This window comes from Ambystoma mexicanum, chromosome 13 (assembly GCF_040938575.1).
Source record: "Ambystoma mexicanum isolate Mex_15411 chromosome 13, UKY_AmexF1_1, whole genome shotgun sequence".
Classification (NCBI taxonomy): domain Eukaryota; kingdom Metazoa; phylum Chordata; class Amphibia; order Caudata; family Ambystomatidae; genus Ambystoma; species Ambystoma mexicanum.
Window position 1 is genome coordinate 205994105 of NC_090938.1, and position 25862 is coordinate 206019966.

A 25862-nucleotide genomic window follows, 5' to 3' on the forward strand; every position below is an offset into this window, starting at 1 on the left:
CACACCAGCCCGTCAGGCCTCTCCAGTTGATGATCAGATGGCGTTTAACGCTATCTTAAAAAAGGCAGCCGAACACTTCCAAATTGCCACAGAGGAGGCTGTGCCAGATTCAGACTTTGTCGAAGACCTACTAAAGGAGAAGCCTCCTGCCGGCTAGGAGAATGGGCTCTCAAACACATGTTCCTGTTGTCTCAACACGTTCTAGGTGAACTCAATCTTCTGGCGGACGTGCTCAGCAGAGATTTCCCACGGCCCGTAGAGTACGAATGGCGATTGCACGAAGACATCATCTCCACCGTTTTCACAGAATGGGGCTTCCCAGATATCGACCTGTTCGCAACTCTGGAGAACGCTCAATGCCAAGATTACGCATCCAGGTACCCCCAGAACCGAACCAAGGGGTCTCTGGATCACATAGTCAGGGAAATTTGTGTACGCTTTGTCCTCCACACCCCCCCTACTCCCCTACTCAACAGGATTGTGCACAAGATGCACCAGGAACCAGTCGCCATGATATTGGTGGCCCCAATGGGGGCCCGCCAGCCCTGGTTCTCATCTGATGGAGATGTCTCTCTCTCCTCCTGTGAAACTGCCTTGCCCATACAACATGTTATCTCAGGACAGGGGAGAACACTTCACCCATGCCCGCAAACTCTGAATTTAGCGGCCTGGCTCCTGAGGTCATAGAGTTTGGGCACCTCCAAGTCCCTCAAAGATGAATGGACATACTTAGAGAGGTAAGGAAACCTAGCACCCGATATTGCTACTCCAGTAACTGGAAACGCTTTGTCATCTGGTGCAATTCCAATGCCGTCAATCCCGTTGACTGCTCTCCTACCCACATTGTTTTGTACCTGACTCACTTACTAGACTCAGGCCTGGTTTTTAAATCACTAAAGGTTCACTTAGCTGGTCTTTCAGCCTACACTACATCACAACAAAAGGTGTTGTGGTGGAAAATACCAGTTATTAAGGCTTTCATGGAAGGGGTCAAAATAATTCATCCCCCCATTTCTAACGCGGCTCCCGGAAGGGACCTAAATGTGGTATTTACTAGACATATGGGGTCTCCTTTGAGCCTATGCATAAGGCAACTCTCAAGGATCTTACCTACAAGACCGCCTTCTTAATAGCTATCACTTCTATAAGAGTCAGTGAACTACAGGCCCTTTCAGTTCTAGACCCTTTTGTTACAGTTCACATATATAAGGTGGTTCTGCGCACTCACCCTAGGTTTGTGCCTACGTTTATTTCCAAGTACCATGTGAACCAGTCCATAGAACTGCCAACCTTCTTCCAGAAGCCCTCTAACGTGGCAGAAAGAAGCCTGCACACCCTAGATGTGCGCAGGGCAATCCTGTATTACCTGGAAAGAACTCGACCACTAAGAAAGACAAACCAGTTTTTCGTTTCAGTGGCAGCTGGTAGAGAAGGAGATCCTGTCTCTAAATCGGCTATCTCAAGGTGGATTGTCAGTTGCATCACACTCTTGTTTCGAAGGAATTGGTTCCTCCAACGTATTCCACATCTATGACAGGTGTTTTCTTCAGGGGGATGGCTTTACAGGCAGCCAACTCTGTGTATGCCTTAGCACGTTTCACTCACACTCTGTGGAATTGTCTTTGGCGGCTGAACATATTCCCGAAGGGGAGGAACGGGATGGTTTTCTTCTCGTTCAGGATGCCATGTGTGAATCCGTTCAGTCGGGTCTGGACATGGCAGATTGTGTCAGCCGGTCCATGACGGTGAGCACCGTAATATGCAGATTTGCATGATTGCGGAAGTCGGGGTTTGCTCACGTACAAGCCCGGCTTCTCAACATGCCCTTTGACGGTGAACATATTTTTGGCAGCAAGGCTGACGAGAGCCTTGAGAGGTTGCAGACCTCCAAAGCTGCAGCAAAGTCATTGAGCGCTGCAGTTCGCCAACCTCTGCCTTTTCGTCCTAGGGGACAGCAATGGAGGGGAGGCTCCTTTCGATAACTACTCTTTCTTTGGTAGATCGAGGGGAGCTGCAAGTCAAAGGGGCCACCATAGGAGTACCAGAGGTGGAAAACAAGGTACTCGAGGTGCCAAGGCCGCTCGGGCAGTTTGCCCTCGGGCACTGCCGCAGCCGCTTCAGCTCAGTCATGAGGCCATGTCCCATGTTTCGGAGGTTGGGGGAAGGCTGGCGCAGCATCTTGTAGAATGGCGTGCCATTACTTCAGATGTGTGGGTTCTGGAGATCATAGCCCACGGCTACTATCTTCCTTTCCGGCAGAGGCCTCATGACACTCCACCAGGGAATCTCTTTGAAGAGTCCAGATCCGCTCATTGTGCAGGAAATCAAATCCCTGCTGAAGAAAGGCGCTATAGAACTGATGCCTGTAGCGGAGAGGAACAAGGGATGGTATTCCCCATATTTTTTGATCCCGAAAAAGACAGGGGATTGCGACCCATCATGGACTTGGCGTGGTTTGAACAAGCTCCTCAGGAAGAACAAGATCAAGATGGTTACTCTTTCTCAAGTCCTCCAGGCCCTTAACTTCAGGACTGGTTGGTGTCTCCCGACCTCAAGGACGCTTACTTTCATGTGCCGATGTACCTGAGGTTTGCGGTTGGCGACTCCCATTTTCACTTTCGGGTCCTGCCGTTCGGGTTGACCTCCACCCCGAGGGTCTTCACCAAGCTCATTGTGGTGGTGGCAGCGTATCTCAGGAAAGGGGGGTTCACGTCTACACCTACCTGGACGATTGGTTTATTAGGGCGCGCTCTCCCGAGCAAGTCCTGCATCATCTGTCAGTCACCTGCCACTCCATTCACAAGCTAGGCTTCTCCCTCAACTTAAAGAAGTCCCACTTGACACCTACCCAGAGGTAGGTACATCGGAGCAGTGCTCGACACAGCCCTGGGGGCAGTGTTCGCCACCACAGGTGAGGGCTCATCACATTCTGCAGATGGTGCACAAGTTTCAACATGCCCAGAGTCTCACGGCGTTCGAGTTCTGGAGGTTGCTCGGCCTCATGGCAACCTGCATTCTTCTGGGGCCAGAGGCTAGGATGCGGATGAGATCTCTGCAATGGGCTCTCAAGCTCCAGTGGTCGCAGTCCTCTGGCAGTATGTCTGACCCCGTTCAGGTGCCGCCCTCGGTCGCCCAGGATCTTCTGTGGTAGGCCTTCGAAGGCAATCTGATGAAGGGGGCTCCATTTGGCTACCCTGGCCGGAGGTAACGATCGTGACGGACGCGTACCTCACGGGATGGGGAGCTCATGCCAACGAGTTGACAGTCAGCAGTTGTTGGTCTCCTTCGGAGTCCAGACTCCATATCATTCTGTTGGAGCTGAGGGCCATCAGGCTAGCCCTGAAGGCTTTTCTGCCGTCTGTGCGGGGGAAGAATGTCCAGATTCTGACAGACAACACAGTGGCCCTGCACTACCTCAACAAAAAGGGGGGGCAGGGTCTCTCCCTCTGTGCAGAGAGGCGATGCAGCTCTGGTTCTGGGCTATCCAGCAGGAAATTTCGATCTCGGCATTTCATCTGTCCAGAGACAAAAACGTGGCGGCGGACACTCTGAGCAGGCAGAGCACGGTCTCTCACGAGTGGGAGCTGGCTCAGGAGATTCTCGTGGAGATCTTCGCCTTTTGGGGGACCCCACAAGTGCCGCAGTTCCCCTCATATGAGGACAAAATGGCGCCCGTTCCCGCCACGACCATGGCGGCCATTTTAGGTACTACCTCTACAACTATGCCATCGGCCCCTGGTGTAGGGTTCGGTCCTTCGGGTGAATCTAAGGTCCCTTGTGCGCATCCTTACCGGCCGGTTTATGATTGGAACGCCTCTTCCGCACAATGTTTCGGTGCCCGCGGGGGCGGCTCCCTTGATTTATGTGAATACGTGTGGCACCCTTCCCCGTTGCGTCCCTGGATTTGTCCACCTCATGAAAGGCCTCCTCAGGTTCCGAAACGATCTCCTGAGGACGCCTTTTTCGGTGAATTTCAAGCGCTTATGCGCACCGACCCCATGAGGGAATATTTCAAGGGGCTTTTCAAGGAGATATGTCCACCCGCGCCTCTGGCTCCACCCGTTCCGCCGGCGCCTCCCTTGCCCGTGGTGCCTCCCCCTGCGCTTCCGCCTGTGCCACCATTGTCCCCAGTGGACAAGGCAGTGCCTGACTCGGCTCAGCAGGAGCCGGACCTGTCAGATGACCCTCAAGGCGATCAGGACAACGAGGACCTGCCCCGCTCTACCAGAGCTTTCCATGACCGGGTACTGGACATGCTGAGCTTCTTGGATGTTCCAGTGCCCGAGGCACCTGCTCCGCAGGAGGGCGTGCTTTCTGGGGCGTTCACCTTATCTCTTTTGGAGCGTACCGGCCTTTTCTTGCAGAAGGACGTTCTGGCCGAGGTCCGAAGAGTTTGAGAAAAGCCACACTCGGGACTTTTTGTAAATAAAAAGATTGAAGCGAGGTACAGGCTACATTCCTCGGTAGAAATGGCCTTGTTTTGTCCGCCTTACTCCTCCACAGTTGTGGCTCCTGCCACTTTGCAATCCAGAACTCCAGCTTCCTACTCCGCGACGGCAACTCAGGTCTTGGGAAAGGAGGACAAGCTCCTGGACTCCTTGGGGAGGAAAGTCTTTGCCAATTCGGCCTTGCAGCTCAGGCAGGCCAATGCAGAATTGATTTTGGCGGGAGCTAACATGCGAATGTGGAGAGGTCTGTCTGAGTTTGAGGAGCACATTCCAGTCGAGAAGCTGGAGGATTTCAGAGGAGGCCTTTCCGATGCCACGGTCTTGGCCCAGGATGATCTGGAGGCTGCGGCTCATCCTCGCGGCAAGCATGGCTACATGCCACTAAGTTCTCGAAGGAGGTGCAAGACAAGGTTCTGGACCTTCCATTTGATGGTAAGGAGCTTTTTCACTCTGCTACTGATGTAGAGCTCACCAAAACCAAAGACAGCACTCAGACGGCCAAATCATTGTCTGTTCTGGTTAAACCTCCCTTCAAGACTCGAAGGCCGTTGTCGCAAGGTCGACCTTCACCTGTTTTTAGGGGCTTCCTCGACCGCAAAAATCAGAGTGGATACTCCTGCGGGGAATAACCGCCGTAGACAACAGCGTACGCGGTATTTCTCCCGCTCCTCAGCCTCCTCATCAGGTTCAGGTGGCACCGCCACCGATAAACCTGCCAAATGAGGGTTTTCCGCGCTCGCACGAGACCCCGGTGGGAGGACGCATTGCGTCTCATTGGGAGGCATGGCAGACCATCACAGAAGACAGATGGGTCTTGTCAGTCGCTCGAGCGGGCTTCCGCTTACCTTTACTCCCTACCCCACCATTCAACCCTCCTTTTCAGCTGTCGGGCTCACCCTCCCTCAAGGCCGAGGTTCAGAAACGTCTGCTCCTCAGAGCTGTGGAACCCGTTCCCCTTGGGGAATGAGGGGAGGGCTTCTTCTCCCGGCTGTTTACGGTGCCCAAACGCAACCAGACTGGCCTGCGCACCATCCTAGACCTTTCCCGGTTCAATCTTTCCCTACCCCAAGAGAAATTCAAGATGATCACACCCGGCCAGATTAGCTCCTCGTTGCAGGCGGGCGATTGGCTCAGCGTGGTGGATCTTCAGGATGCGTACATGCATATCCTGATTTAGAACCCACACAGGAGATACCTCCGTTTCTCTTTGAGAGAGGAGCACTTCCAGTTTCGGGTGCTTCCTTTTGGCCTCAGTTCGGCGCCACGTGTCTTCGCGAAGATGTCTGTGATCGCGGCCCATCTTCGTCTCCATGGTATCCATGTGTATCCCTATTTGGACGACTGGCTCCTACGCAGCCCTTGCCCGTTGGCAGCAGCGGGCAACCTCCAGTCTCTCCTTCAGCTCCTGTTCCATCTTGGGCTGTCGGTGAACTGGTGGAAATCCTCCATGATGGTCTCACGGGACCGGACTTTCCTGGGTTTTCATTGGAACACGATACACTCGGCAGTCTATCTGACCGGGGACAGAATGTCGGATCTGTTGGCCACGTGTCAGATGTTTACGCAGTCTGAGAGCATGTCGGCCTGGTGGTTCCAGAGGCTTCTGGGCCTCATGGCCTCGTGTGTGCTGGCTCTTCCTCTTGCTCATCTCAAAATGAGACGGACCCAGATGGCTCTTAGGAGTTCCTGGCGTCGGGCTGTGGACCCGGATTCCAAACGGATAAAGATTCCGGATTCTATGAGAGTGGACCTGGACTGGTGGTCTTCTCTCAGCAACCTGTCAGTGGGTGTCGGGTTCCAGGACCCAAGCCCCATGGTGACAATCACGACAGACTCCTCCCTTTTCGGGTGGGGTGCGACGTTAGATCTTCTTCAGGTCTCGGACCTCTGGTCACCACAGGACAAGCTCCTGCACATAAATCAATTGGAGCTTCTGGCGATTTTTCTGGCGCTCAGGGCGTTCAGACCTCTCATTGTCAACAAGGTGGTCCGCATAAGAACGGAAAATGCGGTGTCAATGTACTACATAAACAAGCAAGGGGGAACAAAGTCTCCCCCTCTCGTGGATCTGTCCATCCAGATTTGGGAGTGGGCTGTGCTTCATGGGGTCTGGCTGCTTGCAGTGCACATCCCGGGCCGGCTGAATGTCACCGTGGATGCCCTCAGCCGGCGGACAGTGGTCAGCTACGAGTGGGAGTTGAAGGCGGAGATCCTATCATGGATTTTCTCGCGTTGGGGCACACCGGAGGTGGACCTCTTCGCCACAGCGGTAAACAAGAAGCTTCCTCAGTACGCCTCCAGAGGGGGGCTGGGAGCCTTCTCTCTGGGGGACGCACTCGAGATCCCATGGCACAACATGAGAGCTTACGCCTTCCCGCCTCTTCCTCTGGTTCATCGAGCAATTTGGAAGTTGAAGAGTTCTGTCAACTGTTCTCTTCTACTGATAGCTCTGTGGTGGCCGGACAGGTTTTGGTTCTCAGAACTTCAACACCTGTCGGTGTGTCCGCCGATCAGGTTACCAATAACTCCAGATCTTCTTCACCAAGGGGAACAGCAGATGTGGCACCCCTCGCCACAATCGCTCAACTTGGCGGCATGGTGCCTGAGTTCACGGCTCTAGAGCTTTGGGTTTGTCTGCGGATAACATGCGCATTATCCAGGCAGCCAGGAAACCCTCGACCAGATCCCAATACAAGAGTAAATGGCTCAGGTTCTGTCATTGGTGTTTGAAGAAAGAATTGGACCCGAGGGTGGCGACGATTGGCACGGTGCTGTCCTTTGTCTCCTCCCTAGCAGTCGGGGGTTCATGTCTTGTCCTGCAGGACTTCTCTCAGCGATTTCCGCTTACCTCTCTACAGACCGGTGTTCTTATTCGTTAACTAACCTGGTGGGGAAGAGACATTTTGCTGGTTTGACACGACTTTACCCTCCGGTTCGTAGTCTGCACCCGCCTTGGGACCTAAATGTAGTCCTGACGGCGATGTGCCATAAACCCTTTGAGCCAATGGCTACGGTTGACCTCAAGTACGTATCCTGGAAAGTTTCCTTTCTGGTAGCCGTTACGTCCGCGAGGAGAGTGAGTGAGCTCCAGGCATCGTCGGTGGAGCATCCTTTCTTGGTCTTTCACAAGGGCAAGGTAGTCCTTCGGACAAACCCAGCTTTCCTACCAAAGGTAGTGACCGAATTCCATCTGAATCAGTCGATTTGCCTTCCGGTCTTTTTTCCGAACCCTGCCTCAGAGGCGGAAAGGGTTCTACACTGCCTGGATGTCTGAAGAGCTCTTAAGTTCTACCTGGACAGGGCTGCCGAGCTTCGGGTTTCTTCCCAACTGTTTGTGACCTTCGATAACCCCCAGTGCAGGCCGGCGTCTAAGGCATCCATTTCCATATGGATTGCTGCCTGTGTCATGGAATCTTTCACCGTCCAAAAGCTGAAACCTCCTAAGGGTATCCATGCACATCAGGTGCAAGGCAGCTGCGGTTGCTTTTCAGAAGTATGTTTCCTGGGAGTCCATCGCTAGAGCGGCTACTTGGGCCTCCCCATCTGCTTTCTGTAAGCATTACTGCCTCGATATGAGCTCTAGGACTGACGCTCAGTTCGGCCAGGCTGTGCTGAAGAACCTGTTTCAGTAAGGGGTATTTCCATCCACCCGTAGTTCCTGTAAGGAGTGCTTGGGAATCTCCCATAAGTATGGAGGGACGGGACGTAGGAGTATTACCAGGTTACTCACCATAGTGACCACCTTACTCCTAGTCCATAGTCCCCTTTCCTCCATACGCCCGCCCGCCGTCCCCTCTAATAAGGTTCCTCTGTTATTGGACCATGCAATAGAAAAGGACTGATGGGCGATGCGTGGGGCGGAGCCAAGGTGGGCGGGGTTACGTCCGCATGCCGGGCCCCAGGCAGGAAAGAGAGGAGGGACACATTTTTGAAAAAAATGTGGATGCTTTTTAAAAAAAAGTGCTCCGGTCCCATCCCACAGGACGGTGAGATGTCCCATGTATGGAGGAAAGGGGACTATGGACTAGGAGTAAGGTGGTCACTACGGTGAGTAACCTGGTAATTCTTGATTGTCCGGGTCTGACCCTTCAGTGATTGTTAGTGTAGTTTTCCTAAAGTCTCCTTGGGGGAAGACTTTATAAAACTATTCCTTGATATACAGGCCCCAACTTCTAGTACATGTCTGTGCTACTCAAGGTTTTGGTAGTTTGGCAGAGCAGCCAGGCTTCTCTTAGGAGGGAGATGTGAGCTTGTAGCTAAGTACAAGGATCTCAGTAAATGGCATATGCCTATTGTAGTTAGAGTAAAATAGATATTTATTTTATATACTCAAGGTACATTTATTCGGGTAAGTAAGCACTATTTTAACTAATCGACACAATAGAAAACCTAAGCATTACTTCTGATGAATAAACCAATATTAGGGAATTGTACAGATCATGAACACAATTCAATGGTAAGTAAAAATGACTTGTTATAGCAGCTCAGCAAATGCTCTGTTGTAGGAATAAAAAGCGTTATTCAATACCAACAATAGCAGTTCAATACTTTGAAAGACTTGTAATACTTTTCATAGGCCCTGAGGCTTCTGCAGTCATCCCTATCTAGATACAAGTTCTTCAAAGTCAGATTGGAGGTGAAGCATGTAAGGCACAGCAGAAGAAAAGGCAAAATTCCAGAGGATTCTTCTATTACAGGTTAGTAAACTGCTTTGGTGGGTCAAAGCTTCCAGGGACCTTGGGAAAGGCTCCCTAAAGGCGCACAAGCGTTGGGCCTGGGTGAGTGGTATGGGTGAACACCCAAACACCAGAATCGGCACTCCTGCACCACAGTAGCGTCAAACTGACTTGAGGTATGTACTAGTACGAGTCCTACAGTACCTGAGTGATGAAGATGCAGCTGGATTCTTTCCCACTGCAGCAGCGGTGGACCAGGTCTTCTGTTCCTTGGTTGTGGTGACGAAAGGAGGGACTCTGGAAGGGATGTTGCAAGAGAAAGGACTCACCCAGTAGAGGATTCTTCGTGCTCCAACATCGGTCTGCAGTTTTGGCACCTTTTCAGCGACACCAAGAAGGGAATGTTTACCGCCTGGTTAATCCGCCTCTATTCTTTGCTCCTGCACTCTGGTGAAGGGAATTTTGCGAGTGGGATCTTGTCTCGGGCGTGGGGGCTGTGGGGGTGGGGGGGTCAACTGGCGCTCACCAAGTTGTGGAAGGACTCGTTCACGGGAAGCTGATGCACTGCAATATGGTTGGAGGTCCCTTGGTATCTGTGGTTTGCAGCCCAGGAAGGTTGCAGCACCTTGTGGGATGGCTCGTCTTGCAGGTCGTCTTATGGCTAGTTGGTCCCACCTGCCAAAGGGAAGGAGTCCCCTTTTGGAGCTGCTTTGTCAATTTGAAAACTGGGTCAGTACAGCAGTGATCTCATCGCAGATGCTGGAAGGGGCTGCAGGCATCTCGGGTCGACGTCTTCTTCTGTGCCAATGGTCGACTTTCCTTCTGCCTCTGAATCCTCACCTTTTATTAGGATTTCACTCATCCTGTGCAAAACTCGCCCGGCAGTTTACAGAAAGGGGCGGCTGGCTGTCCAGTCAGGATAGCCAGCCCCAATGGGAACTGGTTCCTTTCAGGCATACGAGAAGACCAAGGATAGCAGAGTTTTGGAGCTCGGCGTACTACACAAAGGGTTCCAGCCGAAGACAAAACTCAAACCAGGACCTCCTCCACCCATGATGGCAGAAGGACCGAAAAAGGATAACTATACAAGATTTGCCCAAAATATTAAGAAGCCACCATTTTGGTTAAATGGTGACCCTTGTGTGCATAGCCATAGCTGTGACGGCAGCCTGCGAGCAAAAATCGCACAAATGTCAGTAGAACACGTCCACTGCCACCAGCCATAACTGTATGCTTGTCATTGTAACATAAATGATACAGGAGCAGAGAGAAAGAGGATACTAGGTAACCCTTCAGCACTCTATATAAGGGTGGTGTCTGCTAATCTCTCCCCAAAAAAGCTAAGGAGGGTACAAGTATCCCTCTAACCTTGAGAACAGCAGTTCTTAAGTAAAATAAAAGCATATAAAAAGGAGAGCCCAAAGGGCTTCCAGCAAAATGACACATAGGGTGCTGTGTGCTGCAAAAGTGAATCTCAAATGCCTTTAAAAAGCAAGGAGGGAAGCATGAGTACATAAAACAAAGTAAAAACCCAATGAACCGAGTTCCCATGGTCGGAGCAAATAGAATGAATGGGGGGGGAGACTTCCCGCATTCAGGATAACAGGAAAAGGGTCCAGAAGTCCAGCAAAAAGTGCTTGGGGGGGTTGGGGGGGGTGTGTCTCACAGGTAGAAGGGATGTGGCATCTAAAAATGATAAATCTCCCCAACAGTAAGTCATTAATGATGCGGAGGAGTGCGTTTGAGGGCCGGGCCCATCAATTATTTTATGACGGAGGCCCTGGGTGGTATCATCAGAGTAGGACATAGGGAGTTGAGCATTTTAGGAAGTCCGGCTGGGAAAGAGGAGAATTTGGTCCAAAGGGGTAGTGTGCGAGCTGGGATTTTTAACGCTGGGGGCGGTTGAACTTGCTGATCTTCGGACTTTCTCTATTTTATTTAATTTAAAACGTTAATTCAGTTGAAATCTTTTAAGTAATGAGCATTGTACCTATCCCTCACCCAATACCAAGAGTTCTTTTCTTAGCTCCTGTTAAGGGACTATGATGGCTCTGTAGTAAGCAGCTTTGGTCTGGGTGATGGCAGAGATATTTGTGGTTGCTGAGATCTCCGGGCTTATGGGTGTTGCACCACTGTTTCTACAAGGCTCTGATAAAGTTTTTTTGGGGGTGTGTTCAGGGGTGTACCAAGAGGTGAATGGTTTGGGATTAGTGTGGATGGTTTTCAGTGTGCCTGAGTGTCCACCATTTTCATAGCAGATTTGTTGAATAATTCCAGGAGGGGCGTGACATTCCCTGATGTGGGGAAAACTATGAAGTTGGCTTCTAGCTCATTCATTGGGGAGGTTCAGAATGATCGACACTGTGTGAAGGGGCGTTTAGCCCGTCCTTTGTTGGCCATGGTAGAGTGAGTTATCGATGGTGGGATGGCAATGTTGTCAGACCGGTCAAGTGGGATAGGGTCTGCGCAGGTGACGGGCTTGGGTGGGGGCGAGGGGGGTGTATATGATGTACGATCTGCCCGATCCTGTAACACAATTGTATAGTTCTTTATATGGCTCTTCATTGATAAAAAAAAAAAAGTGGGGCTGCTTTAAAATTTTGGTTCTGCTCTCCAGTCATGTGAAATGTCAGTTGTATTGTATTGAAGTTATCATTTATATAGCGCTTTTTACCATTATTATAGTCTCAATGCGCTGTGATGGGAACGCCATGGGGGACCGAAGTCCAGAGTGTTGGAGGTCACAGAGTAAGATTAGAATGCTTGTGTGCATTTGGCCAAATAAGGCTTAGCACGGCTGTCCAGGCTCCGGTAGAGAGCAACCCCATGAGGTCAGTCTTGTGGATGTGTGCTGAGAGGAGTCAGGAGATGTTCTGAGTACTAAAGGCTTGCTATGTGTTCACTGTGCCGGAATTTGTCATAGGTCTTCACTGGACACTGATGTAAGAGGCAGCCCTACAAATAAAGGGAGTATCGGCTACTTTTCGTCCATAAAAATTGTCAAATAATCCCAAAAAATAAAAATGGGGAGTACAAATACTCCCAACAGGAAACGGAAACAGAGAACATTTTTTCCCCTGCTCTCACCCAAACAGCGCGATGGATATGTCTGGATCAGTAATGCATATAGTACCACAAGAAGAGACTATTATTACTGCCTGAATGTAAGAAGTATACCTGTATCTTTTAATGTGCATGAATAACTAGGTGCAAAGAAGAACATTATTACAGCAAAATAAATCTGTATTCCAGTTACGATACTTTTAGTCGCTTATAAAATAGTTCCATTGGGTAATGGACTTAAATTTGGTCTCACTAAAAAATCATTTTACTCCCAACTCTAAAATAAATACTGGGTAAAATACTCCCAATTCCAAATATTATCTGAAGCACTGTTCAGAGTTGTTGAAGCACAGTCTGGTGTAAGTAGGCAGAGAATTATGTGACCAGCAAGACTGAATTTGTCATAGTCCTTCAAGTATTCTGATATGTACGGGTAGCCATGCCTGCGGCCAGTGTTCACCGGAGTGGTGTGTTATACGTTCCTAGTTGATTCTGTGCTGATTTGTTGTATGTGCGCCCATTCAGGTATTGGCTTCTTCTGTCGATTCCTGCGTCTGCGATAAAACGGTGAGTGACAGCGACAGTCTATGCTTCAACTTATTGCAACTAGAAGAGCACAGGTTATACTTAAAGGCTCTTCTAGGTGGATAGCATGGCGAATCTGCCCAGATATTGTGCGTTTACAGAAATTCTCAGTTATTTCCTTTTACCATGGGCGGCCCATCCTATAGTTAATCTGTGCCCGATGCCCGCCCATCCCTTAAAGGAATGGTGCGGTCAGAAATAGTATTGTCCCTATGGTTCTGGCCTGTGTTTTTAACCATACATTGATTGATCGATCGTACAAACATTTCTTATGCACCTTACCGTAGTTTTTGTCTTTTGTACACAAGCGAAATCGAGCTCGAGGGCGCGGCCATCTTGTGATAATCTGATCAGTTACCACATCGCCCAGGGAAAACAACCTTCAGAGATGGTAACCCTAACTTTATAAGTCCAGCCCTAAAATGAATGGAGCCTTGTGCTCAATGCGTTCATAAAAGTGCTTGGGCGTGCGTCATGTTGGGCGTGCGTCACGTTCACAAAGTACTTCTTAGGATGCAGGCAAAAGTTAAGGGAAGATTTCTGAAGGGGTGAAACAGGTTCCAAAAGTTAGGAGCGGATCTGCTATGGTGAACAAAGCTGTTTCCAACTTTCAGAGGGCCTCAGGGAGCGGATACTATCCAGACTAAAATAGCTTATAGACTTTTTTGAAGGAAGGGTATTTCTCGTGCGGTGGATGTGCTGCGGAAGAGTGTTCAGATGGTGGGAGCTAGGATACAAAAGGCTGAGCCTCTAACTCTGTTGGAGTGGTAAGTGGGGGGGATAGCAAAGAGGAGAGCTGAGTCGATCTGAGGTTTCGGGAGGGGGGGTCATAGTGGATGATTTTATTCTGTAGGGACTCTGGTCCTGTACTATGGAGGGCTTGGTGTGTGATGCACACAGCTTTGAAAGTCGCTAATGGGGAGCCAGTGAGGGTGGAAGTCATATGTTCTCTGGGTGAGAGGGCAAGGATCGGTCTGGCTGCTGACTTTTGGATTTGTTGTTTACTGAGCTTGCCTGCTGGGATGCATATGCAGAGTTTTAACCAACTTTGCTCATCACATTTTATTGTTCACATCTTATCACAAAGTACCTAAATACAAGGCTCATGACTTCATGTTTTTTGCTTGTTAATGTTCATAAACAACATAACTACCTCTGTGCGGGAGCCCTTCTCTCCTGCTTTAATAGACAACACTTATCATTTTAACCAAAGTTATCTGGATTTTTACTTTTTTAATTCACACTTTGCAGTTAACAACCAGCAGCAAGTTTTGTTTTAAACTATTTGTTGTCACTTTTTCAATGAAAAAATAGAAAAAGTTGAGCGTGTGAAGTGGAACACTGCCACTTTAAAGTCGGCCATGTTGGCAGCTGGAGCTTGGTTTATTTTCTGGTTGATCCCTGGGAACAACTTATTTCTTTTTTTTTTTCTTTTTTTGTGCAGTTTTTCTTCAAATAAAACATGCTTGGTACGCTTTATTTGCCTTCATTCACCGTCTTCATATTATCTAGCTTTTAAGCTGATATTTTCTGCTAATGAGCAGTTTATTTCTTGGCCTTTTCACCATAACTCCCCTTATTGACCCTTGCCAGCGTGTCACTATATTTTGACAAATGTTGCTTGTGTGCGAACAGCCACTTCATTGAAAAGTAATGTCCTACAGGAGGCTCAAGTGCATGGGAGAAATGTGTCTTCCAGTCAAGCTCAGTGCATCTTTTGAGATGCTTTCTCAGCCATCCTCTTCTGGACTTCAACCTGTAAAACGACCCGGGATGGATGCAGGTCCATGCCTTGAGGTCACAGTGAAGAGCAGGTTTCTCAGTACAGAGATGTCATCATAATGGTCATAGCAAGAACTCTACGCCGATATCCTCAGTGATGACTTGCTTGAAGTAGAACTTAGTTGCTATGCTCACCATTGAGAACTGTGATCTCTTATGAGCCCAGCCTATAGCACAAGTCTAAGACACTGGCACACGTGGAGGAGGTCTCTAGTCTGACTATGCACCAACAAAACTGAAGAGGCATTTCTTCTTTTGGCTCCAAACAGGGATTTGAGCTCTCTTGGGTTCATGTCGAGTGGCACACTCTGACCCCAGACACCCTTCAAGGCCTTGTACACAATGGAGTGATTGTACACCTGAAAGGCATTCAACTTTGCTATCCCTTTGTTTGCCTCCTACTCTTGTTTACAGACCCTAGTTTCAAACATGTGGGAATTAAACATCCATTATCAGTGCTTCAGATAACATTTGGAAGTGGTAGTTTTTTACTCCCTATTTTTTAAAGCTGGGAGTAAAAATGTAAGTCCACTTTCAATGAAATTATTTAATAAGCGAGTACAAATGTTTTGACTGAAAAAGGATGTTTTTGTAATATTTCTTTGCACATTAAAAGATACATGTTTACTTCTTCCAATTAGGCAGTTAAAATAGTTTCTTCCTGTGGTGCTACGTGCACTACTGGTCCATACATATCCATGCAGCTGTGAGGGTGAAACAAGGGGCGCAAGACTTTACATGTCTTTGTCTTATTTTTGTTGGGAGTATTTTTACTTTTGGGGGTTGGGAGGTGGAATTTGCCCATTTCTAGGGAGTAAAAGTGGCTGAGGCACCCAGTATTTGGACTACTGATAGTTACGAAACATTGCCAACATCTCTACACCTGGGAACGCAGGGGGCTTCACAGTCTATCACATTTTCTACGGGATTTGTGTACAGTATGTATGTGGCTTGTACTGTCCATTCTTGATCTGTGAAGTGTAGCACGACAGCCTGCAGTGCTGTTCTGTCGAGCATTGAGGGTTTTTTGGAAAGTGAGTTTGGGGGGGGGGGGGTTTGGGGGAGAAGCGGGGGTTGGGTGCATGTGTCATACCACAATTACACGCGTTGTGTGTTCAAAAAGCTTTTTTTAAACTCCTCAAACTTCTGCCTGTTGTGTAATTATGTGAGACCACACTTTTTTTGTGCCTGCTTTTGTTTTGAATGTGTTGCACGCTTTTAACTGCTAATACCAAAATTGCAGCACGTTTCTGTGCGTAAGAAAAGCTTTCTTGATCCACTATTGTGTATGTTACTGCTGCATACACTATTAATACATATCCTTGTCTGCTTGGTTTGTGATTTCTTCAAGGTGGTGTCATCCGTGATGCAGATTGCTGGAGCTGCATTGATGCTGCTTCGTGGCTCTGTCTCTCTCCGTTTGCACGATATACTCGTTTCCCGCCTGGATTATTTTCTTTTGGGCCTCGTGCATTGTATTCAAATGTGTATGCGGAATCTTCAACTTCGAGTTTTAGTTCATAACTTGAGCGCTCCACCTCTACTATGTGAACTGTATCTATAGTCTTGAGCCGATTTACTGCAGACATGGACTAAACAGAAGGTGCAATGTCGACAAATGTTCAACCCACTACATGTTAATGTGACATTTGCCAGCCCCTTAGCAAACGAATTTGCCATGTGTGCCTGTAGTTATGACTTGTTAAGGTCTGTACTGTCTGTAGCTGCCAACGTGATTGACTATTGACACAGTTATGTATATATGTCTGTATTTTAAAAAATCACACGTAATAATGTGGAAGTACTTTTTTATTTTTAGTGTACTGTGAGTTTGACTGGTATCCTTCATAGGGTCATCTGTATGAGCTGCCCTGAAAACAGATGGCTGAGAGGTACATTGCACTGATTAAAAGGTAAGTTAGCTCCATCCTCAAACCCTGAGGTGATCCCGTGATGAGAGCAGAGGATTCAAGAAGTATGTATTTCTTGCCCCGCCTATAGACCATTGGCGGCAACACAAGAATGCGGGCGCGGCTGGGGTTCTCCTTTTCTTGTGAGTACATAAGGAGAGAGCTTTAAAGCTCACGCAACAGTCTTGCAACCTCTAATAACTAGTATGGTTGTACTAGAGTCTGATGAAGGACATGTATAAAGGAACATTACTATTTAGCTTGAGGATGCTTTTTGTTCTACTCTGAAACTGCTTTCCAAGACTGCACATTTGTAAACAGCCTACGTTGCTCGTTATTGAGCAAGATTGTGACCACCCTACAATGGAGCAGGTCAACTCTCTGACCTAAGATGATGCTTCAAAAGGCACTTTTTAATTATATTTGCGGGACTCCCTGCTCCCCTTTATTTACACAATTAAAATGATAGCTTCCAATAGCTGATGAGGAATGTCTCAAGGAGGCAGAGTGCAATTTCAGAACTCAGAATGTTAGACAGTAAATATCTTTGTTGATTTTGTTTGTGGAAGCACAAATCACACAAGTTTGACATCATTATACTCTACAATATTGCAACCTACACAATGCAATATCTACACTAGTCTTCCTAGACTATGCTTCTTGTAGAACTGCTACAGCTACCCACAATGGCTGGTGGTTAATGTTACATTTGTGACAGCCCTCACACAAGGCATCCTTCACAGTAAAATTGAGAGATGAGATTACATTTTTGGAACCACGGGAAAATACAATCCATAAACATTCAATGTTGACTATTTTGTGGTGCTGGCATAAACCTTTGTAGGTAACACCATAGTAAAATGACTGCCAAAAGCAGTTTGGCACATCTCAAGAATCCACTATAGCGCAGTATGTGTATCTGACTGATCATCGGTAAAAGATTGCATGCCACAGCTGTTTTTGTGTAACTAATGCGATGCTTGCACTTACAGCCAGATTATGTTGTAAAACACTTTATTGAAACCTTCGTACTTGGTCTAGTAATGTTATGTCTATGCAAAGATCAGTTCAGACACCAGGATTTCTGTGGGCATAATTGTTTTTAATGTGAAGGAGTGCTCAGCTTCCCTTGACCAAATGCGTTGCTGGGCGGTGTAAGTGGGGACCTAAATCTACGTATGGTATGTATGTATGTATGTATGAACCTTGTAACATGCTCTGGTTCAGAATAAATGAGATCTCCGCCTTTCCTTTCTGGATAACCTGAGGGGGTGTCTGGGTGGCATTTCCTACGGTCACACACTTATTTGAATTAGCCTTCTACGCATGGGGGGTATTTCGGAACTTATTGTAAATTTACCTTTTCTATCCAAGATGTTAGGAGCAGCCACTTTGTGTGCCTTTAAAAACTATAGCAAATGTTTCACTGCTTTTTTTTTTTTTTTTGTTTACACAATCCCTGTACAATTACCAGCGGTTCGGCAGAGTTTCGAGATAATTTCTTACAATATTTCTATTGTTTCTGAAAATGTAATTTTGCAAACCATTCCCCTGTTTTATTTGTATTGCTTTTTTACTTCTCACAGCAATTAAATATTTTATATAAACCACATCTTTTGTAACTTTATTTTGATCAGTTGTACTTTTTATTTTTTCATCATATTTGCAACAAATGAATTTTTCCCGTTTGTAAGACAAAATGTTCATGCAACTTTAAAATGATTAATTGGTTGGAAATAGAAAATGGGGTGCCTGAGATTAAGGATTTCTTTCTTGTTCTCCTTTCCAATCCTGGCACATCCTAGTTTGAAGTTTGTAAAATGTATTATGCCCCAAGCTATGGATAAGGTCTTAGACTTTAGAGTAAGGGGGTGTGGAGAATGCTGCACACTATTCAAGGGTCTATTAAATAGATGATGCAGATGCCCCACTTATTTGCTCTTTTCCTCAGAGAGTAGCTTTATTCCCTCCATCCAATCTGCTCTTTCTATTTCTGTGAACATAACTGTATACAGAGTTAGGTTGTCTACCTTCTGCAGGACTATCTTGAAATGTGCGCAATCTAATAATTTGTTTTCATGAGGCTTCTAAACTGCGACACATCTTGTGATCATCAGAATTCCGGAGATTTCTTCCAAGTCAGGCTAATTCTGGATTGACCCTGATGTTCCCATGTTAGGGAGAATTTTCATTTTAGTGCTTAATTCCCCCCCCAGCTCTTTTGCTGGACTTTAGGACTTTGACCCTGGAGTGAGTGAGACCTTTTGCTCACTCATGTGTTTTTGACCTGATTTGGATTGTGTTCCCTGTTTTTGGAGTCTGACAAACTCCATATGCATCTTCATTTTGTATGGGGACGCGCAGCACCCTCAGTGCAGTGTCACACAGAAATCCTTTAGATTTCTCATAAGGTTTAAATACTTCTTCTTGTGTGAACTACCGTTCCCAAGAATCGTAAAGTGAAATTGACTTTACTTTTTCTCTTCATAGGTCCAGCGCACCCCATTTTATGTGGAGTGCTGGGGGGGGTTACCTAGTAGCCCCTTTATCCCACATTCTCATGTAACATTTTTATGTTACCCTCACAACTTTAAATGGCTGGTGGGAGTGGTTTAATTTTCCTACCATTGTGCTTTTCTACCGCAGGTTGAACCCTCAGCTGCAGTATAGCACCCACGTGTGACCATTTTGTCAAAATGGCCCCGGTTTTCTTTTTTTGCCATTTTCTGCTTGTGAGGTCTTTCTTGGGTTTTACTCTGTGCGTTGAGGGCGAGTTGAGCCCTTTGTTCGTTTTGCCTTTGGTGGTCTTCGGCCCTGAAGCCCACCTCTGGCTCCAGTGTGTCTGGAAAGGCAGGATGTGAGGGAGGTTCCCAAAACTCCCCTGTCCTTTGTCTCTAGGAATGCCTGAATGGATGCAGTCCTGATTGGCTAGCTGGGTGTCCTTTTAGGACAGCCACCCTGCTGTGTGATTGACAGCCTAGGCTGTGCATGAATGGGAGAAACCTGTTTAAAAGGCGAGGGTTTTGGGATTGCAGGCAGAGTCGACCACTGAGAGAAACACAAGAAGAAGGAAACCGTGAACTAAACTTGCTGCATCCTGCCGGACCTTTGAATTGCCTGGTGAAGCCCTGCTGCTGTGCTGAAACTCCTTTTTCTGATCGACAAGAGAATCTCCGGAAGGGACGACTTCTTCCCTTGGGTTAGTGGGACCCCAAGACGAACTCTGCTGGACCAGCTTCCCTGATTGGCTGTACTTCTTCGCTTCTGCAAGAACCGAGTGCCAGGGATCGAGAAAGACGGCAACCTATGATAGTGCTGAATAAGCTTCCATGCCTGTAGAAAGGTCAGGAAGTAGTAATTAGAGAAGACAATGAAGGAGAGGAATGGGTTGTTGATTAGGGAGAGCATGGTGTAGTCTCCCTACTTCCCGCTCAAGTAGCAGCGATCGAGAGCACACCATGCAGTCATACGATGCGCCAGGGTGCTTGCATATCCGTAGAAAGTAGTAGGCCCCAGTAAAACCCTGTGTAACTCTGTTTCGGTTACTTCAGAAGGAACTGGGAAAGGCGTATTATGTCCTGGGGTCACACATTGACTGGAATAACCTGATGAAAACACTCTTTGCTCTTCGCTCACTGCAGTGGCAGAGAAGTGGATTTATGCATTAAAGAAACAAACTGCTGGTGTCATGTTGGCCATAGTGGGCATGAAGAGCTTATGGCCCTAATGGGGGAGCCGTCAGACATACTTTGGTGGAGATTGTGGTATACACGAGTTCAGTCGGATATAAATGCCTACGATTGATCAGCTTTTAATAATTGCAGTGCGCAGGTATGGAGGGCCTTGCAGATTATGTATCCAGATATGCCTAAATTTGATTCTAGCTAAAACAATGTAATTGGATGATGATCCTGCTGAACACATCCAGGAGAGGTGGAGCGCAGAAACGGGAGAAGTGTGGGATAAGAATGTGGCGAATTTTTACCACATGCAAAAGAAGGGATTTCCCAAGGAAGTCCAGCATGCGTTAGATAAGATGGTGGGGATGGAGACCGGAAATTCAAGCACAAATTGTGCACTTTTGTAAAAGGAGGCTGGGGAAAAGAAAGGGAGTGTCTAGAGCAAGCAGAGACTAAGCTTGTTCAAAGAAATTGGCAATGATTTGTCTTGCAAGGGCGGCAATTACGAATTCTATGGAGGGACAGCAAGGGCAGTTGGGAAAGCATGGACAGGGTGGATCTGGCATGACCCGGGTGGATGGACAGGTATGCCCCCGGTCCAGTGCAAATGAGAGGTTTCCGAGGAGCAGAGGAGGATTTCTGCTGAGACGTAGGTCATTTGACGGTTTAGGAGGAATGGGTCCCCGGTTTATTGGACCATAGGAAATGATTATGGAGGGTTCTATGGGATTCAATGTTGCTCATGTGGAAGGTTGAAACATGTGTCACAAAGGCCACATTATTTTAACATTGGAGCTCAGAAGATGCAATCGCCAACCCTTCCATATGCCCCAGGCACTGTGAAATCGCAGCAGGTATGGGTTGAACAGAACCCAGCGACTGGGGCTGCACAGACCTTTGGGTTCCCACCGACCATGCCAGCACATAAATTGGTGCAGGCATGGGAGAAAATCCTTTTCACCCCAAGGAATGGTTACTCAGTACACTGGAGAAAGTGTTTTTGGAGGGAGTTTGTTATATTTAAGGAAGACTGTAGGCAGCTTGTAGGTTAATCCAAGTTCCACTTTATTAAGTTGATATAGGCAGATGAAATTGTAGAAGGGCTGTGGCCAAAGGGGCCATATCCCCAGGGGAGAAACTCGCTGGCACGCATTACCCAGGCAGACTGGTACCAACTGCCTCAGAAGGAACCTACGTTCACACACATTCCATCCACACAGGAACATTCTCTCGCTGACATCACTCATTTGGGTGACACGGGGCAGGCACTGGAATGAAGATGTAACGCATCTTCCTTCCTAAATGAACAAAGCTACACCGCTGTACATGCACAGACATAACTACAGCCGAGGAACTCCAACTTCTCCAGCATGGGGTCTGGCATGGATTCACATGCTCATGAATATTCCCCGTCGTCAGGCTGGGAATCCTCGGTAAAGAAAAATCAGTATCAGTTTCGTTTCTGATCTGTCTTTCGTAGTAGTAACCAATCACTGATCTCTGCGTCATACTGACCACAGCCAATGACTGCCATCTCCCTAAGCCCCGCCTCTGGCAGCCATCTTCAGATTTTTACCGCACGTTCAAGTGTTGGGATCCTTGTGCTATTGCTCTCGAGCGTTAGTGCTTTTTTCGCGCTTTTTCTTAGGAACATTTTCTCTTTCGGTCAAAAGAGCCTCAAGCTCCACCGTTTCTTTATCCGATCAACGGTGACCCGTGTCGGATTCTTCTACGCCCCTCAAGGGTGAAGATTTCGTCGAGCCACGCTTTTGGAGGACTCCAGAAGTTTCTCAGGCCCTTCTCGAGCATGGCCCAGGAGAAGGGAAGCTCGACGCCCGGAAAGCTGTTCAGGGTCTGCCCTGGATGCCAGCTTCAGAATGTCTTTAAGGAGGACGAACACTCCCTTTGCCTTTACTGCCTGCATGAAGACAAGACGCACGTGGAGAAGGACTGTGCGTTTTGCGGCAATATGTCGGAGCGGACCATGAAGGACCGCCATCACCGTCTCGCCAACTGGCTGGACGGAAAGAGCCTGTCAGGCGAGAAGAAGAAGAAGTCCGAGCGGTCTTCTAAGACCTTTGAGGGCGCCTCGGCGACGGGAGTCCAACAGAAGGCCAAGCACAGCGAGTCCGCTGGCACCAGGTGCGCCGAACGGTCGGGCTCTACGGGCGCCAGGCAGGGCGCATCCTCCCCGGCGCCATCAACCACGAGCCAACGCTCTGGCTCGGGTAAGAGGAAGGCCGAGCACCCGGCGAAGCTCCTGGAGAGACCCCAGTCGTGCTCGAAGGCCCCATCGGAGGGGGAGTGAGGTGGTGACCCTCCCCCCAAGGAGAAGTCGGTGAGAGCACCTAAGGTGGTGAAAGCCTTGATCCATCCGGCCAAGGCCTCTATCGAGACAGTCGCGGCGGCCCTGGCTCAGCCTGTGGAGGCTACACCAGTGGTGGCGACCTCAGGGCCCAGAATCTCCCTGCCACCGCGGAGGGAGTCCTCTTTCATGCCCATCGACAGGACCCCCGTGAAACCTCAGACGGAGAAGAAAAAGGGGGGCAGGAGGTCGTCGTGGATTCGGCCTCAACCTCTGAGGAGGAGCTGATCGAAGTCTTAGGCCACGGCGCTGGCATGGAAGAAGACCATCCTGTCGGAAGGGACCCCGACGTGGAAGATGACGAGAACGTCGAGGGTGCCGATGGGGCTCCTGATCGCCCGTCGGAACCCCCTCAACCAGTGCCGCAAGACAACTCGGCGGCCATTTTGTTGGCTATACAGTCCTTATGCTCGGAGATAAGGACGAGACTGCCGTTACCACCAACGGAGGAACCGCTCCCGACGGGGGACCCAGAGCCAGGCCCTTCTGGGAGCCCTCCTCTTAAGAGAAGAAGGATTCATCCTCCACCTCCTTTTCAACCATCGCGCCCTGCTCAGCCCTCCTCCCCGTCCACGACACGTGGGGATGATACGGGGACTGACACGGCCGCGACGGGTACGGACGACGAGGTTTACGACGAGGATCTCCCGTCGTCCCCTCCCACCCGGGCTTCCCCGCCCGAAGAGATTGGATCATTTCACGCCATGATCGCCAGGGCATCCAAGCTTTTCCAGCTCTGCCCGGAAGAGAAGGAAGGTTTCCTTTATCAACGGCGCGAGACCAAGAGGAAGACGGTCCTCGCTGTGCCTCTACTGGACGATATCCGGGATGAGGGTCTCTCTCTCTCCTCAAGAACCCATCCACAACACCGGCTAGAAGGGATCGGTACGAGAAAAAGTACCGGGTCCCGGACGCGGCCCCCTTGTGCCTTCGGGCACAGCCGACCCCGGACTCGGTCGTCTCCGCGGCGGCCAGGAAGAAAGCGGGGGGGGGCGCGGCCTCTACGTCAACCTCCCCGCCGGACGGCGAGGGAAAGAAATTGGACACGATGGGACGCAGAGTCATCTCATCGGCAGCGACGATGATTAAGGCTGCCAACGCCTTGGCTATCGTAGCCCGCTACGACAGGGAGTTGTGGTACAAACTCGCCCCCCTGCTGGACTTCCTACCAGACGACAAGAGGGCAGAGGCCCTAGAGATCTTGCAGGAAGGAGAAGTGGCGTGGGACCACGCCATTACGTTAGCGACGGACATCGCTGACACTGGATTTCGCCAGTTGGGCAACGGCGTGTGCCTGAGGCGGCGTGGATGGCTCAAGGCTACTGACTTCCGTCGGAACGTGCAGACCAGAGTCTTGGACATGCCGTTCGACGGGAGCAACCTGTTTGGGAAAACAGTGGACGATTCCCTACAAGCCATCAAGGCGGACACAGAGACGGCCCGGGCTCTTGGTGTACTCCAGCAAAATTTAGACAAAACCTCACTAGGTGGCTGAGAGCCAACGACAGCTAACTAGTCCACTTGTCACATTGTACATTACTGTATATAACTATATATTACGTGAACATGCTCCTTGCTCCCCTGTCCTTGATCTCTCCCTGTTCATATCTGCTTGCTGTAATATTGCTGATGTCTATGTCTACACTTCCTGCCTTTTCCTGCACTTGCAATTAGCCGAGCATATCTGTAACCAAGCTCAGCGCATCTCTGTACCTTCATCTGATTTCTATGTACCTGTAACTAAGTTGAGCATATCCTTGTCTGTTTGCGCCCTGATACTCCAGGGTATGGCGCGCTATACAAATAATAAACTAAACGACGGCCGCCCTTTCGGAGCGGCGGAGGCAAACAGGGTGCCTCCAAAGGTTCCAGCGGCGGATTTTCCACCTATCGTCAAGCGGCCCGTTCGTCGTCACAGGAAGCCTACAGGGGACGAGGCAAGTCGGGCGGACCCCGCCGTCGTCGCCAAGGAGGACAAGGCGGCAAAGCCTCGTCAAAGCAGGACTGAACCGGCCGTGGGGTCGGGCCCCCACCGAAGCACCCCGGTGGGAGGCCGGCTGGCGAGCTTCGTCAGCGTGTGGGAGTCCATCTCCACTGACCGTTGGGTGCTGGACGCCCTGGCTCAGGGTCACGCGCTCGAGTTTCTAAAGAGGTGCCCGCGCGTCCCCCCTGTGGCCAGGAAGGAGCATCACGTCCCTCAACTTCTCTTGGAGGTAAGGGCGATGCTCAGGAAGGGCGCAATCGAGCTCGTCCCAAAGAGTCTTCGGGGCTCCGGAGTTTATTCAAGATACTTCCTCGTGAAGAAGAAGACGGGAGGATGGGGTCCCATCCTGGACCTACGACGACTGAAAAAATTCATCAAGGCACAGAAGTTCCGGATGGTCACCCTCCAACACGTCCTGGGTCAACTGGAGGAGGGCGATTTCCTGTCGTCGTTGGATTTGGAGGATGCCTACTTCCATATCCCCATCCTAAAGGGACACCGAAAGTTTCTCAGATTCGTGGTCCAAGGGCGTCACTACCAGTTCAGAGCCCTTCCCTTCGGATTGAGGTCGGCACCCAGGGTGTTCACCAAGTGCCTTGCACCGGTGGCGGCGCGGCTGCGCCTAGAGGGGATCCACGTCTACCCCTACCTGGACGAATGGCTCATCCGAGCAAAGACGAAGGAGCTCGCCGTGGAGCACACGGCAAGGACCGTCCAACTACTCACGGACCTGGGATTCTCCATAAACTACGCCAAGTCCCACCTGGTGCCCGCGCAAGACGCACTGTTTCTGGGTGCGAAGCTCGACAGTGTCGCTTCTGGCCTCTCCGTCGGAGGAAAGGACGAGGGCCATCTTGGGCAAGGTGCAGCGGATGCTGGTTGCGGACGCGGCCAGGGTGAGGTCCATCAAGTCCCTCCTCGGAATGATGTCTTCTTGCATTTATCTCATCCGCCTGTGCAGGCTCCGGATGCGCCCGTTGCAGGAGTTCCTGGACGCGCGCTGGATTCAGACGACGGGCAGCTTCGAGGAGAGGATCACACTCGACGAGAGTTTCCGCCGAGCGATCCGGTGGTGGGGCACCCGCGCATCTGACGGCGGGCATGGACTTCCAGACCCCGGGCCACCAGAGGACAGTGACCACGGATGCCTCCCTGGAGGGGTGGGGTGCGCACACCGAAAACCTGCACTCGAGGGGTCTGTGGCTGCTGGCTGAGAGGTCCCTCCATATCAACGTCCTGGAACTCCGTGCAGTGTTTTGGGCCCTCAGGTCCTTTCTTCCGTCCCTCAAGGGCAAGGTGGTGAGGATCTTCACCGACAACACCACCACCATGTTCTCTACATCAGGAAGCAGGGCGGTACCAGATCCCC

General features: G+C 49.5%; 1 protein-coding gene across 3 annotated transcripts in view; it reads left to right on the forward strand.

The window, feature by feature from the left end:
• Nucleotides 1–18076, forward strand: part of LOC138521091 (mucin-17-like) — a 217079-nt gene extending 199003 nt beyond the window's left edge. For all 3 annotated transcript variants that reach the window (XM_069633654.1, XM_069633656.1, XM_069633655.1), the window contains exon 8: nucleotides 15906–18076. The gene's annotated coding sequence lies outside the window, so the exon portion shown is untranslated. The remainder of the gene's footprint in view (nucleotides 1–15905) is intronic.
• The last annotated feature ends 7786 nt before the right edge of the window (nucleotides 18077–25862 follow it).